The 15,591-nt window shown below is 38.7% G+C and overlaps 1 long non-coding RNA gene across 1 annotated transcript in view; it reads right to left on the bottom strand.

The window, feature by feature from the left end:
- Positions 1–307: 307 nt before the first annotated feature.
- LOC129491499 (uncharacterized) overlaps positions 308–15,591 on the bottom strand; it is a 93,293-nt gene continuing 78,009 nt past the window's right edge. Inside the window, exon 3 of the long non-coding RNA XR_008660566.2 lies at positions 308–410. This is a non-coding gene — a long non-coding RNA (uncharacterized lncRNA). The remainder of the gene's footprint in view (positions 411–15,591) is intronic.

Below are 15,591 nucleotides of genomic sequence, written 5' to 3'. Positions count from 1 at the left end.
CATACATCATATTGGAAAAACTTGAACTTTTTATTTTAAAGCAAGCAGTATATAATAGAATTAAATTAATAACTAAAGTTTCTTGCTCTTGCTCCCATTACTAGCCCTACTGATTTTGGCTGTTTCTGTTTTCACTTCTACAGTTGATGGTCACCTTAACTCAAAATAACTTAAATAACAATAGCAATTTCATTTCTGGATACACCAACTTTAGACCACACAGCTCTATTGTAACAGAGAGGAATTCTTACCTACTTTTTTCTTTTTGTTCTGCCCTATTTTAAAAAATATGTCCAACAGCTAGGTAAGGTGGTACATACCTGTAGTCTCAGCTTCTCAGGATGCTGCGGCAGGAGGGTTCCTTGAGCCCAGGAGTTCAAGATAGCCTAGGCAACAGTGAGACCAAGACCCTGTCTCAGAAAAAAAAAAAAAAAAAAAAAAAAAAAACAGGTTTAGTTTTAGTGTTTAATTTTACTTATAGTTATGTGTACAAATATAAATGATATTCCTGAACTCCTGTTTCTTGTTCTACCAACTTTAGGAAGTGCTTCTTAGCATCTCAGTATCATAGGAGAAAGACAGAGGTCTTAAAACCACCCTTTATCTCTTATCACTTTTCTGCAATAGCAACAGACTCACGAAGATTAAATAGATTTGGATATTTTGCAGACTTTTTCTTGCTCCCAGTGTCTAGTTTCTACTTGCTGTTGGTGCCCTCTCCAATTTTGGAGGCATGATCAGGGCTGCATGCTCCAGGAACTGGCGAGAGCCAGGCAAGGGGTAGCTCTGCCCCTTCTGAATTGGTTGGGCAGGAGCTCCCTGGTTGCAGCTGCAGGCATCCATCCCGGGTGGGGACCCAGATATTTCTGTGCTCTCGGGGCCCAGGAAGTTTCCCTTGCTCTCCACAGGCTCAGAAGTGCCTGCTCCCAGTGCCTGGCCTTTCCCTGCTCCCAGGACCTGCTCTGATTGTGGAGCAAGGTTGGGGCTGTGCCTGGGTACTGTCGTAGTGGGCATGCTCAGGGCAGTGGTGACACGCCTGCTTCCTGCCACCTCTGGACTTTGATCCCTAGGAGCATGGGAGAGAAGCCGAGGGAGTGAGGCCTGCAGGCTCCCCTTGTCACAAACAGCCTGGGTGCCATGAAGCTGTGGGAGGCAGACTGGCTCGTGGGTGGAAGGAGGCTGCCACGGTGAAGCCCCACCTTCAGGCCAGGGAGGGCCTGAAGCTTGGGAGCTGGGCTTCCAGTCCTGTCTACCAGAGGAGGAACTCATGGTGCTTTTTCCTTGGCCCACTCATGGTTGCTCATGGACTAATCAGCATGTACTTCCCTCTAAAGGGAAGAAAATCCCTGGACTCAGCCAGGAAAAAGCAGACTTCTCCAGGGCTTCCTTTCTGCTGAAAGCTGCGGACAGTTGGGTTGACTAGCTGTAGAGTGGAGCTACCCTATCTTCTGAGAGCCGAACACTCCTCAGGATGACCTGCCTGGAGGGGAGGCCCCCACTCCAGGGCCTCCTCTCTGCTGAGAGCTGATCACTCGATGGGACAACCTGCCTATGGAGAGGAGCTACCCATTACCCACCACAAGCCTCCTCTGGGCTGTTGTAACACTCAATAAAGCTCCTTTTTGTCTTGCTCACTCTCCACTTGTCTGCATACCTCATTCTTCCTGAACAAAGGATAAGAACTCAAAGGCACCATTGGCCACAGAGGTTTCTGGCCAGAAAAGCAACACCCCAAAGACCTCACAACAATAATATCCACTATATTACTTTCCATATCAAATGTATACAATAGAGTGGAATTTTTCCAAATTTATAAAAGAATTTATTGATACATATATATGAGAGATAGATACGTGCATTAATATAATTTATATGTACATTCAGAACTTGTTTTAAGTATGAAAAACAGCACAATGTAGTAGGGAAACAAGCAGCAGTCAGAAGTCTTGTAAGGTTGCTGATTAGCTAAAGAAAGAATAATCCCATAGATTATTGGTTGGAATGGACTCCTGTTACAAAAGATAGATTAACAAGAAAAAAAACCCAAAAGAAGTTAATTAGCACATATATTTCATATGTACATGGAGAGACCTAGGGAATGAGAAGTTCTCAAAGAGGTGACTTTGAATTTCAGCTTATTTATACAGCATCTTCAACAAAGATCAGTAAATGTTTAGAGAAATGACAAGAAAAAGAAAAAGGACTTTGAGTCTCTAAGGGTGGAACTTGGGGGAAGGCAAATAACTGGCAGATAAAAGCTGGTTAGTAAATCTGGTTAATGTAGTTTCCCCTGGTATAATCTCCACATGATAGGGGTCTAAAGTTGTTAACCTTTATTCTCCATGGTAGAGGGGAGGCAGGATTTTTTTTTTGAAAATAAATTTATATCCTGATTTTAAGTAGATAGAGGGAAGGCAGAGAGCTTCCAGCATCTGCATCTTCTTAATTGCTTTCAGCTCAAGAACATTTTGGGGTGGCATATTATGGTCTCCCATAGTTGTGCATTTATAAGATGCAATTTTATATTCTTGCAATTTAGCTCCCCAATTTGAGATGGATGTTGCATTAGATTCATATATAAGGTTCTTTTGATATGTAAGTCAAAATAATTATTAAATGAAACAAAACACCATAGTGTAATTAATAATTAATAAAGTATTATTCATTATCTACTATATTAATGACCTTTAGCTAGGAATGTCTGGGAATGCAAATATATGTATGTACATATATAAGAATCCATGCCCTCAAGAAATTATTAATACTATTTATTGGATATGTAGAAAATGAAAACAGAGTACAAAGATACCAATTAGTAATGAGATTTTTTTTTTCTTTTCTTTCTCTTTCTTGTTTTCTTTCTTCCTTTCTTCTGTGGAAATAAATGAAGATCAACCAAATGAGAACAAACAAAATCTATGTATTCTGAGCTTGCTGTAGCTAAGCAAGTCAGTCACTATCACTTGCATTTTGGTAAATACTCAAAGTCAGGCAGAGGAATGGGGAAGCTTCATAGTGGAAAGGAGGGAAGGCTTCAGGTGTGTCCAGATTGGAGGCTGTTGGCATGGGAAGACTGTGGGTGGGCTGACTAGAAAAAAGACATCCTCTGGGATTAGTTAGGGGGGTATATTTGGCTTTTCCTGGTTGATCCTAAATTTGAAGTAGGGATAAAAATTGGGGGACTGGTCAGCTATTAATCAAGCCCAGGCCATCTTGGATCTGTTGTTCTGAAAGTTATTGTTTAGCTTCCTGGATTGTTATTAGAGATAGCACTTTGGATTCCTACAAGTCTGACCTGTAGCAGGTTGGCTTCTTGGGCTGGTTGTTGTAGGTATGGGGGTGAGTTTTCTTAGCAGATTTTTGACTTCTGTAGGTTGTGGGTGAAAATTCTATTTTCATATATGGTCTGGCCATTGTCTATCTATTTGGCCTCTCACTTCCTTTCTTTCAACTGCATGCTCACTAGCTTTTTCTTTCCTTCTTTCATTCCTTCCTTTTGTCTTTCTCTCTTTCTTTCTTTCTCTCTCCCTTTCTTTCCTCCCTCCCTCCTTTCCTTCTCTTTCTTTCTTTCTTTCTCTTTCTTTCTTTCTTTCTTTCTTTCTTTCTCTTTCTTTCTTTCTTTCTTTCTTTCTTTCTTTCTTTCTTTCTTTCTTTCTTTCTCTCTCAGCCTTTTTTCTTCTTTTCTTCCCTCCATCCTCTCTTTCTTCACTCCCACTCTCCCTTTCTCTCTTCCTTCCTCCCTCCCTTCTTTCCTCCCTCCCTCCCTTCTTCCCTCCCTCCCTTCCTTCCTTCCTTCCTTCCTTCCTTCCTTCCTTCCTTCCTTCTTTCCTTCCTTCCTGTTTTTGTTTGTTTTAGCGTTTTTCCCCTGAGAAGGGAAGGAAAAGGCAAAAGACGAGAGTAAAGTGAAGAGAATGAGAAGAGAAGAATGTCGCAATGGGGTGAGTCTGGGACTTGTGTGCTATCAAAGTACCCCGAAGGGACGTAAATGAAGGACATTTGATAGTAAATGTTGAGAAGGAGGAGGTTGAATGTCCACAATGAAGCTGTACACATGCTACATTGTAAACCCCATACGTGTTCCCCTCTCCCCTTCTCCCTCGTGCTGCAGTTTCCTACTACCACACCCAGATGACTGAAGTAAAAAGCACATCTGTGAACACTCTGTGTATTTGTATATGTGTATGTATTTGTGTATATGTTTGTGTGTTTTGTTTTGTCAAAAATGAGCAAGTAGTTAACAAGAGCACATCAGATGTCTCAGTATTTTAGGTAGATTAATCTTGAGTTAACATTCTCCTTCTTGCCTGACACATACAAAACAAAGTTCGTTGTTGACCAAAGAGAAATATAAAGGGAAAGACAAGATTGTTTGTTTTGAAAACCTCAGCATTTCCCATTGTAGCTAAAATGAGTAAGCAGGTAACTGTAGCAGATGACCTCGGCCTCACCTCCCTCATTCTCATTTCTAGCGAGTTGTCCTTTTCAGAAGTGCCCCTTTGAGTGATGAAAGCACTTTCTGTGAACATGTGCATTTGCCCTTTAATGCAGCTACGACCAAGCGGTTACAGATCATGCTCTCTTGGCTGTAATTTGCTCTGTTTTATAGTTCTCAGTCCTGTGTGGCTCCCCCTACTCAACATTCTTTCCCTGCCCCTAGATTGAGAGATCAATTTCAGATTTACTGTAAAAGGCAACAATACTTTTTATAAAACAAAAAAGGAAAACAAAACAAAACAGTGAAAGCCTAGAAAGTTTGATCAAGTCTCCCCACAAATTTAGTTACAACTTTTGGAAAAGAAAAAGCAGAAAAAAAATTACCAAATCCCAATTGGAGGCATGTGATCCACAGATCATAGGCAAGAGACACTGTCCCTGGCCCTATCTCATGCCTGCAATCCCGGCACTTTGGGAGGCCAAGGTGGGAGGATCACTTGAGCCCAGGAGTACAAAACCAGCCTGGACAACATAGTGGGACCCTATTTCTACAAAATTTTTAAAATTAGATGGGCATGATGGTGTGTGCCTGTGGTCCCAGCTATTCAGGAAGCTGAAGTGGGAGGATTGCTTAAGCCTGGGAGTTAGAGGCTGCAGTGAACCGTGATTGCACCATTGTACTCTGGCCTGGGTGACAGAGAGATACCTTTTCTCAAAATAAAATAAAGTAAAATAAAATAAATGAAACAAAGCACAGATGGTCAGTTTTGATCTTATCTAAATGTCTTTTCTCTTTTCACTGCAAGGCAGAAAGGTGATTATTCCTCCAATATTTTGGAGTTGTATATTGATCAGTGTTTGATTTCTAAATTACACACCACTTTTCTAAAATTGGTGCCTGTTTCACTTATGCAAATTTAAACTCACTTATTAGGAGATTTTATTGGAGGAAAGCGCAGTCATTCCTTCCCATTCATGGGTCTGCATCCATGGATTCAACCAACAGCGGATTGAAAAAGAAAAAAAAAATAGTTGCATTTGGACATAATATGTGCAGACATTATTTCTTATCATTACCCCTAAACAATACAGTGCAACATCTATTTAGCTAGCATTTACATTGTATTAGGTATTATAAGTAATCTAGAGATGATTTAAAGTATATGAGAGGATGTGCATAAGTTATATGTAAATATTACACTATTTTATATCAGGGACTTGTGCATTCACGGATTTTGGTATCCAAGGGGAGTCATAGAATCAATCCTCTACAAGTACTGAGGGACAACAGTATACCAATATATAGTCAGGTAAGAGCACTGGGGTCACACAATATGGTTTTAAATCCTCGCTCTATCACTTACTAACTGTGTGATCCTGAAAAAGTTATTTAATTTATCTGCACCACAGTTTCCTTCATCAGTGAAATGGAATAGCAACTGTGCCTAGCTCATAATTTTCCTATAAGGTTACATGAAATTATCTGTAGAAAGTTCTTAGCCCAATGCCTTTCTAGCTCATAGCAAATTATCAATTAATATTTAAAGTAATAATGGAAGCCAACTGGGGGATGGGTAATCACTCCTTCAAGGAATGTGGTGTTCCAGAAGCAGGTGTCATGAGAGAGAGTCTCATTCAATAGGTATTGTATTTATTTTGAATTTTCTGATATCGATATTTTTAAAAGCATTCATTTCTTAATTTAATACTCTTGCCAGAATTTAATATGCTTAAACATATTAAATTTTAAACAATACCCATGCCTAGGGTATCATGGATATTATCTATATTTTCTGTCTTTTCCTCTGGGGTTCATTACGATATTAATTATTATTTTATTTCATCTTGTGACTCTGATACAGTCTTTAAGCTAAAGATTATTATGAAGAGTGAATGATGATTAAAAATATTCATTAAAATCATGTTTATCTTCCTCTGGTCATATATCATCATATGTCTCCTTTGGTAGAGTGCTCCCTAATTTATTAAAATCATTATTGTGAGTGTAGATTGTCCTATTAAAGGACCACTCTTGGTCAATATTATTCAGTTATTCAGTAAAGTGTTTCAAAAGGCGGGGAAACTGAAACAATAAATAATTAAATGTTACAATAAAATGATTCGACTACCAGCTTTTCTGTTAGCAACTTCGTACCAGCAGGGTAAGTATCTGTCCTGTTCATTTTCTTTTTTTAGTACAGATGGGGTTTCGTCATGTTGGCCAGGCTAGTCTTGAACTCCTGGGCTCAAGTGATCTGCCCCACTTGACCTCCCAAAGTGCTGGGATTACAAGCATGAGGCACTGCACCCGGCCTTGCCCTGTTCATTTTCATATTCTCACAAACACTGTGACAAATTGTAGATGTGTGATAAATACGTATTAAAGTGAATTAAAATAGATTATCTCAATTCCCTTTATAACAGTATGGTTATTATTGAATACCAAATATTTGAGTAAAAGGAAGTTATTTTCATTAGACCAAATAATATTTCTTGCCTGCTGTAGAATATTATGAGAATTTTGAATTGTAAAGTAGGTGGTTTGGGAGATGGGAGTTTATTTTAAAATAATGGATTTAATATAAAAAGCCTAGGACTCTCATAAAAAAAGTTAAAGAATTCAATTTTTTTCTTAATTAGAAAAAATTAAGAGATTACAAGTTCAGTAACAGATTTTGCTTGATTAAACTACAATAAACATGAAAAATAAAGAAAATAGATAGATACTGTATCTTAGTTTATTGCTCACATTTTGCGCATGTCATGTGCTTTAAATTTTCCTATCCATCCATACTTCCATAAGTCTATTCAATCAGAAATATTTATTGAGTTCTTATAAAGGGCAAGTACTAAATATACTCTCCCCAGGTCTCATGGAACATTCAGTCCTATGAGATAGGAATGGATCAAATTAAGTAATGATACTGTGTATATGTGGAAATGAGATTGGGGCTTGGAAGAAACGGAATATGCTGGGGGAAGAAAAGTTCATCTCAGGAAGTGACATGAGTAGAGATCAGGGTGATTATGAGTTTATTTAACAACAAAGAGAGGATGAATATACAGACACAGGGAACTGCATCTGTCAAGATCCTGTTACAGAAGGAAACATGGCACATTTGAGGAACTGCAGCAGAGTGAGTGACAGGATTCCAGAGAGTGAGGCAAAGAAGATGTCAAGTGGGGCTTCCAAGGCAGGCAGGAGCTTTGACCAAACAATCCCTTGAGTACTGATTTGGTTTGGCTGTGTCCCCACCCAAATCTCATCTTGAATTCCCACGTGTTGTGGGAGGGACCCAGTGGGAGGTAATTGAATCATGGGGGCAGATCTTTCTCACGTTGTTCTTGTGATAGTAAATAACTCTCAAGACATCTGACATTTTTAAAAACGAGTTTTTCTGCACAAGCTTTCTTTTTGCCTGCTGCCATCAACGTAAGATGTGACTTGCTCCTCCTTGCCTTCAGCCATGATTGTGAGGCTTCCCCAGCCACGTGGAACTATAAGTCCAGTTAAACCTCTTTCTTTTGTAAATTGCCCAGTCTCAGGTATGTCTTTATCAGCAGCATGAAAATGAACTAATACAAGTACTTTCTGTTTTCTTATCTTTAAAGGAATAGAGAACACTAAAGAGTTTTAGACAGGGGTGAGGTAGGGAGGACACAATCATATTTGTATTTTGAAATAATCAATTTACCATCATTTTGGAGAATGAATTATAGTAGATTGGGGGAGACCTCGTAATGAACTACTACAGGTCTTCAGGTAGGACAGGTTGGCAGCTTGGGCTAGGTTAGCAACCATGAAGATGGAAAGAAGGGATGAAATTCGACAGATATTCACAGTAAAAAGGCTTTGATGGGCCTCAGAAATGGATGAGAAATGTAGGCTGAGGAAGAGAGTTTCTGGTTTATATAACTGGGTGAACGATGATGCTATTCTACCAGATAAAAGGCACTGGAAGAGAACTGGGTTGTTTTCTTCTGTACATGGATAGAGAATCATACAATTGGTTTTGGTTTTGTTGTATCTGAAGATATTTGAGGAAGTAGGTAGAAGTATTGGTGGACAGTTATACACATAGATCTGGAACTCAAGAAGAGAGGCCTGTGCTGAATCATTGGCATGTCAATAATGCTAAAAGTATGGATTGGAATAAAATCCCTAGCCAATATTGTGGAGGGAAAGGAGGGTGAGAATCTGAACTTTAAGAAAAGAAAATATTTAATGCCTGTTTAGAGAAGGAATTTTCCAAGAAGCATAGAGAGATTGACCAGGGAGGCAGGAAGAAACCTAGGATGAAAGAGTTGCAGAGGCCAACAGAAGAACATATCAAGAAGAAGAAAGGGGTTAACTCTATCAAAGGCTGCTGAGAGGTCAATCAACATGATTTCATTGAATACTCTAATAATAGCCTTTTCCCTGCAGTGATCAGAAAAGACACAAGATTTTTGCCTGAGTAAAAGATTAAGGATGGAGACATTGAGATTAAAAGTTTGGCTTTGACAGAGAGGAAATGGAGGATGAGACTTGAGTGTTATTGGGATTCAGGGAGAGTTTTTATCAATATAAGGGATACATCAACATGTTTAAATATCAGAGGGAAGATTTGACTTAAGGAAGCAATGAAATATCAACAAGATAAAAAAATATTAATATTCAGAGTTTCAGAGGTTTTAAGAAGTGGTGAGCAGGTGGGATCCAATGAACAGGTAAATGAAATGTCTAGCCTTAGGCAGGTAAATAAATAATATCTCTTATCAGAAAAAAAAAGATGGAATAGTGCAGAAACAAACAGTGCAATATTTGTTATCGTGAAGGTAAAGACTTTTGTCTGGTTGTTTCTATTGCTCTGATAAAATAGAAAACAATTATCAACTAACAGCATGAGAGAAGAGGGGGTGGCTTGGAATTCTGAGGACAGTGAAGAAAGTGTGAAATAGTTGTTGTGAAAGTGGGTGAATGAGTTAAGTTGAGACATATGGGGAGCCCATTTGAAGTTGATGATTATGTCTTCATGGAAGCAGTTTGCCTTTCTGTACCAAGTAGTACTTGGCTATAGGGAGTAGTTGTGGAGAAAGAAGATAACAGGGGTCTTTCAGGGTTGGTGTTTGGCTGAAAAAAGTGATGAACAGCAGTGAGCAAAGGATCTTGCCAAACGGACCCTAGGACTTCAGCTGGATGATGGGGAAAGTGAAAAAGTAGAAACTGGAGGTCTAGGAGAAGATAAAGGGTTTAATGTACAAGAAAACTTGATGATCTGAAAAACACCAGGAAGAACTGAAAAAATAGCTAGAAGGAGGGAAAGATGTAGTTATAGTTTAATACTTTCGAATTTGAAATTTTTGACAAGGAACAATTTCAGGAAGTGACCAGGTCCTGGCTGTGTCTATAGAAGCAGATAGCAAAACTGGAGTGAAAGAAAAAGTCATTGAAGATGAGATCACCAAAGACTGATAAAGCCAGGATATGCAATGATATTGAAGCCACTCTGGATGATTTCCACAGCTTGGAGTAGTGAGGAGGATAGTGATCAAGTAATAAAATCTTCAATAAATAGGCCTGAGTGACTGGTAGGTTGGTGTACCCAGCTGGAAGATAGAGCAGCATAATCCAATAGCACAGACCCCAAACTAACAGAGCTTTCAACATGGGAGAAAGACATGCATACTGATCTGTAGTAAGGGTGACAAATGTTCCAGTAATGACTGAAAGCACAGTGGTTATTACAGTGGAACGGAGGGAGCTAACTACTTGGGAGGTGGGAACTCTAAAGAAGACCTCCAAAATGACATGAAATCTTAGCTGTTACTACTAATATGAATCGTTGCTGTTAACATATTAATTATGATTCAAATGCCAATTTCTATAACAAGAAGTGTGTTCCTTATAATGTTTAAATCTAATTCCTGTAATGAAAACACTTAATTTATCTCCAAACATATGTCCTCCTTTTGGCCCTGGACTTTTTCTTTTTCTTTATTTTTCTGAGACAAGGTCTCATCACACTGTCACCCAGCCTGGAATACAGTGGTGTGAACACATTTCACTGTAGCCTTGACCTCCTGAGCTCAAGTGATTCACCTCATCCTCTCATGTAGCTAGGACTATAGGCGTGCACTACTACACCCAGTTTTTTAATTTTTATTTTTTGTAGAAATAGGATTTCACTATGTTGCTCAAGCTGGTCTCAAACTCCCGGGCTCAAGTGAGCCTTCTGCCATGGCCTCTCAAAATGCTGAGATTACAGGCATGAGCCACTGCACCCAGCCTGGACTGTGTCTTAAACGAACCACATCCTTAACCATATTGCACCACTTCTAATAGTTTCAAAGCCTTAGGATTTGGATGTTCATTGCATTATTTCCAACATCATGAAGTAAGATAGCAAAGCTCCCAGAAGGGCTGGGCATGGTGGCTCACAACTGTAATCCCAGCACTTTGGGAGGCTGAGGCGGGCGGATCACTTGAGGTCATGAGTTCGAGACCAGCTTGGCCAACATGGTGAAATCTTGTCTGTACTAAAAATACAAAAAATTAGCCAGGTGTGGTGGCAGGCACCTGTAATCCCAGCTACTCAGGTGGGAGGCTGAGGGATGATAATCGCTTGAATCCAGGAGGCGGAGGTTGCTATGAGCTGAGATCACGCTACTGCACTCCAGCCTGACGATAGGGCGAGACTCCCTCTGTCTCAAAAAACAAACAAAAAAACAAATAAAAACAAGCAAGCAAACAAACAAAAAACAAAGCTTCCAGAATATTCAGTGTCTATTAGGGGGATTGCTTAGGGAACAGCTGAGGGCATTGTTCTAGGCATGCCTGTCAGAGGGAAAACTGTGTCTTCATCATTATCTAACCCTCACATGAAAGTTCTTTTCAATACCTTGTCTTCATTGGATGCACATGGTTAATGAGGAAATGCTTTGCTTGCTGCATTCTTCCTGCCATCATTGCAGTTTCTGGCAAGTAATTTATTTAGTAGCTGTGTTGTTTCTGAGTATTATAGTCTTCTTTACTCACTCTTAATGTGTAAAGTGCTTTAAAAATCTTGCAACCTTCAAAGTAAAAGATGCAGTTCAGTGCCTCACTCCCCGTCATTGCCACAGGGCTCAATAATCTATAGATCATGTAATAATTTCATTTAGCAGCACAATAAAAGTCAAATTAGTTTCCATGAGACAGTTATGTATGATAATCTGGATTACTGTGGCCTCCTACTGACTGTATTAGCATTGTAATGTTATTTCTGCTTCTGGGATTCTGGTGGAATTTTTTCTTCAGTTTATATTTATTGAATCATTATGAAAACTGAGTTCTCAATGTCTTGAAGAAAGAGATTTATAAAAAAAATTAATGTGCAGTGATAATGATCTTCACTTCCAATGCGTCACTTTTTTTCCTTTAAAGTAGCTACTCTAGCTGCTGGGTTTTCAATGTACTTGAAAATGTGGCACTATGAGTTTGAAGCTGAAAACTAATGGCTAAAGCCTGTTTTCTATCCCTTATGGCTAGCCTTTGCCAGAGGCTTTCTCATCTCCTACAATGGTATTCTCCAGGTATATGGAGATGGAGAGTCCACTATTCTGTCTGCATTTCAGAGTACTTGGCCATGATACCCAATCTTCTATGTAAGTTCCTCCCATACTTCATTTCTGGGTTTTGGCACCAAAAAGAAAGAACATAGGTGTGTGTGTGTGTGTGTGTGTGCATGCATGTGTGTGTGTGTGTGTGTGTGATACATATATACAACAGTTTCATAGTCAAGTATAGCCCTATGTATCCTACATGACAAATAAGAAATAGGTCACTTTTAATAGGATTAATCTGCTGTGTCTTCATGTTTCTGAAACATTACGTTCATACATCTTCTTAAGACCTTTTGTAATATATAGTTAGCTGTGTAGCTATCTTTCAAACTGACCTTTCTTTTAAATATTTACAGGACTTATCAGGATGCAGTTATTGCTGGAGAGGGTGACAATTGGGAGAGCATTCCATCTTACGAACAAAAAAGTTGGTCCTATGGAGTTTCAGTATCAGACTTATAAAACTCATAAATATAGACTCATATTGAGCCCACATTTAGTTAGTTTGTAATTTGTGAACACTGGGCCATTCTCTCTGCTTCTGCTCTTACCTAGGAGCTCCTGTTGGCTGGATTGCTTATCTCCATGCTTCAGTACGTCCTTAAAGTGTTTTTTCACCCTTCTTACTTGCAGCTGACTCACTTCAGTTCACCAGACAGCATCGTCTCCATATCCTGTTATCTTAGAGCTGCCATGTGTGTCCAACTCGGCGAAGTTATGCACCGTAGAACATCATTCAGGCTTGGGAGACAGGGCTTGGTAGCAGGAACCCACTGACTTTTTGGACATTTTTCATTAGGCACAGAGGAAACTAAAGCAGTAAAATACACACTGTGTTGGCTACTCAAGATATGTTTATGTTAGAAATGGAAGGACATAGAAAGTGGTAAAGGAGAGAAGAGAAGAAAGAAACCATGAAGGAAGGAAGAAAAGAGAGGAGAGAATTAAAGAGGGAAAGAAGAACGGGAAAGGAGGGAAAAACAGAACAAATTTACAGCAAGAACCCTGACTTTACTCTTCATTTAAGATTTTACCTTCTTAGAGAACTTAACCTCTCAGAAAGAAAACACAACACAAAAAACAAACCAATACAAGGCAGTGCTTCAGCACGATTCTGGAAAGTGTTTCCTTTACTCACAATGTACATAGATAATGACAAAATTGTTAAGAAAATATGATTGAAATCACATCATGAAATTAGTTATATTCAGTTTACTTAAAATTAAGCACATAAAAAGAACATAAATACAAACTATATATAATGAGCAGAATTAATGTGAAATCTTGCTTTTTATTTTATTTTATAATTATTTTTTTTTGAGATGGAGTCTTGCTCTGTCACCTATGCTGGCGTGCAGTGGAGTGTAGCTCACTGCAACCTCTGCCTCTTGGGTTCAAGTGATTCTTCTGCCTTGGCCTCCTGAATAGCTGAGATTACAGGCATGCACCACCATATCCAGCTGATTTTTGTATTTTTGGTAGAGACAGGGTTTCATCATGTTGGCTAGGCTTGTCTCAAACTCCTGACCTCAAGTGATCCACCCGCCTCAGCCTCCCAAAGTGTTGGGATTTCAGGAGTGAGCCACCACGCCTGGCCTGAAATCTTGCTTATTAATGACTAGTGAAATTTATAGTCAGGGGCATTTGTAATGAATTGTCTTTGTTTTAGTCCATTCCAGACCTTATTCTGGTTCAGTTTCATTTGTCAGTTATCTGTGCTGTCTTTATTTTTGCTAAAATGCACCACTTCCATGATTGTGGCTTTTAAAATAAATGCAGAGAATTCTCAATCTGCAATTGAAAAAAATCAGAATTTCAGGATAGCTATGCTTCATCAGTTGTAAACTCATAGCCCTACTTATCTCTCTTCTGATTTCTTATTTTGTGCCAGAAGCTTTGTTTCTTTCAATGCCCTCACTACAAAATGACTGTTGCAGGTGCTCGTTATCATTAAATGACAACTCTCTCTCTGCTTTGCTCTGTGATGTGACGGTTGAAGACATTATACAAACTTCCTTGTCTTTTTACAGGAGGAAAATAATTTTCAACTTGAGTATTAACTAAAAAAAAACACACCATTAAGCAGAAGTCAATGACTTGATGCAACTTTCCCTCCTAAATTGCTAAATTGCAAATTAATTCTTCTCCTTCCCTTATACACATTTCCTCTCCACTTTCCAGTAAGCAGCTCTGTTGGTACCAGTAGTTTTTCTGTTCAGAATTTTTATGCCTCAAATTGTGGATTATCTTGCCTTGGGACAATAGTGATTTCATGTATAAGGCATGATGTGAGGTGCAATCCCATTGGTCTTTTAGGTAAAATAAGTTACTCAGAAGTCATAAAATGTGCCATTAATTACCATTAATGGCAACTGACATTGGGTTCTGAGGATTTTGAGAAAGCTATGCAACAATTAGTCAGAATAAGGAATGTATTTTTTTGTTGTTACTCTTCCAGATTACTCAAATTCTGCATTTCTTTTTTTTAATAAAAATGCAAACTTGGTCATTTTAGTTTCCTGAAACAATACGCTGAAATGGGTTAAGGATCATGTATCTTCTAGAAAAAAATTAATTTGTTTTAGATTAATATGAATTCTGGTTTTTAATATTTCTGTCTGATTCTCCAAAATTCTTAGAAGATAAACACCTTGGATAGGGAAACGTCCTACCCCTGGAAGGAACATTTGAGATATCAAAACTGAATTGTTGTTCTAACCCAACAGCGGTCATTAGTATCACCTACTATATGAAAAACACACATTCCTGGAATTCTGTTTCCAGAGATTCCCATTCAGTAAGTCGAAGATTGAGCACAAGAGTTTGCATATTGAAAGAGTTGCACAGGTTATACTGATTCACATACTTCATTTATCATATTGATCATTTGCCTAAGTTTATAGCACTTACTATGAACAACTTATAGAATGGAAGCCAGATATATTATATTCCAGTAATATTTCTATTGTTACTGAAGGAAAAATTGCGACTGTATCATCACTCCTGTGTTGTCATACCCTCAGGATGAAATATTAAGTCAAAGGTAAAAATCCATGCACAGATGAGATGATCTAGATTTGGACAGTGCTGGGGAGTCAAAGGATTTAATTGGTACAATCTAATGTAGTGCAAATAGCATATATAATCACAGCCTTAATTGGAACATGGATTAGATGGTAAAGAGTAGGTTAACATCCAGGGAGAGTAGACAGAGAGGTAGTAGTCAAGGTAACTGTGAGGCACAAAATGCTACAGGGAATATCAAGGTGTTTAGATCAATATATGCAAGCAATACCCTTACAGCAAAATTCCATAAAATAGGCACTGTTGCTCCATCTGACCTGCATAAGTGCTTGTTGCTAGGGCAGGACCCCCTCCCTATTCCCACCCCCTATTCTTTAAAGGGACTGGTACAGTTTCTGATCTCAATTTGAGCGATTGCTGCAGGATCAGTATATTGAGTTAGATTTTCACACATCAAACATCACGTTTGATCTCTGTTTACATCTTACAATACAACTAAACAATATTAAGGTGAAAATTCGGAACAGATGAAGAAAGTAACACTAACAT

Source organism: Symphalangus syndactylus, chromosome 10, assembly GCF_028878055.3.
Source record: "Symphalangus syndactylus isolate Jambi chromosome 10, NHGRI_mSymSyn1-v2.1_pri, whole genome shotgun sequence".
Lineage (NCBI taxonomy): Eukaryota > Metazoa > Chordata > Mammalia > Primates > Hylobatidae > Symphalangus > Symphalangus syndactylus.
Note: the sequence above shows the minus strand (reverse complement) of the source record. Positions and strands in the feature narration are given on the sequence as shown.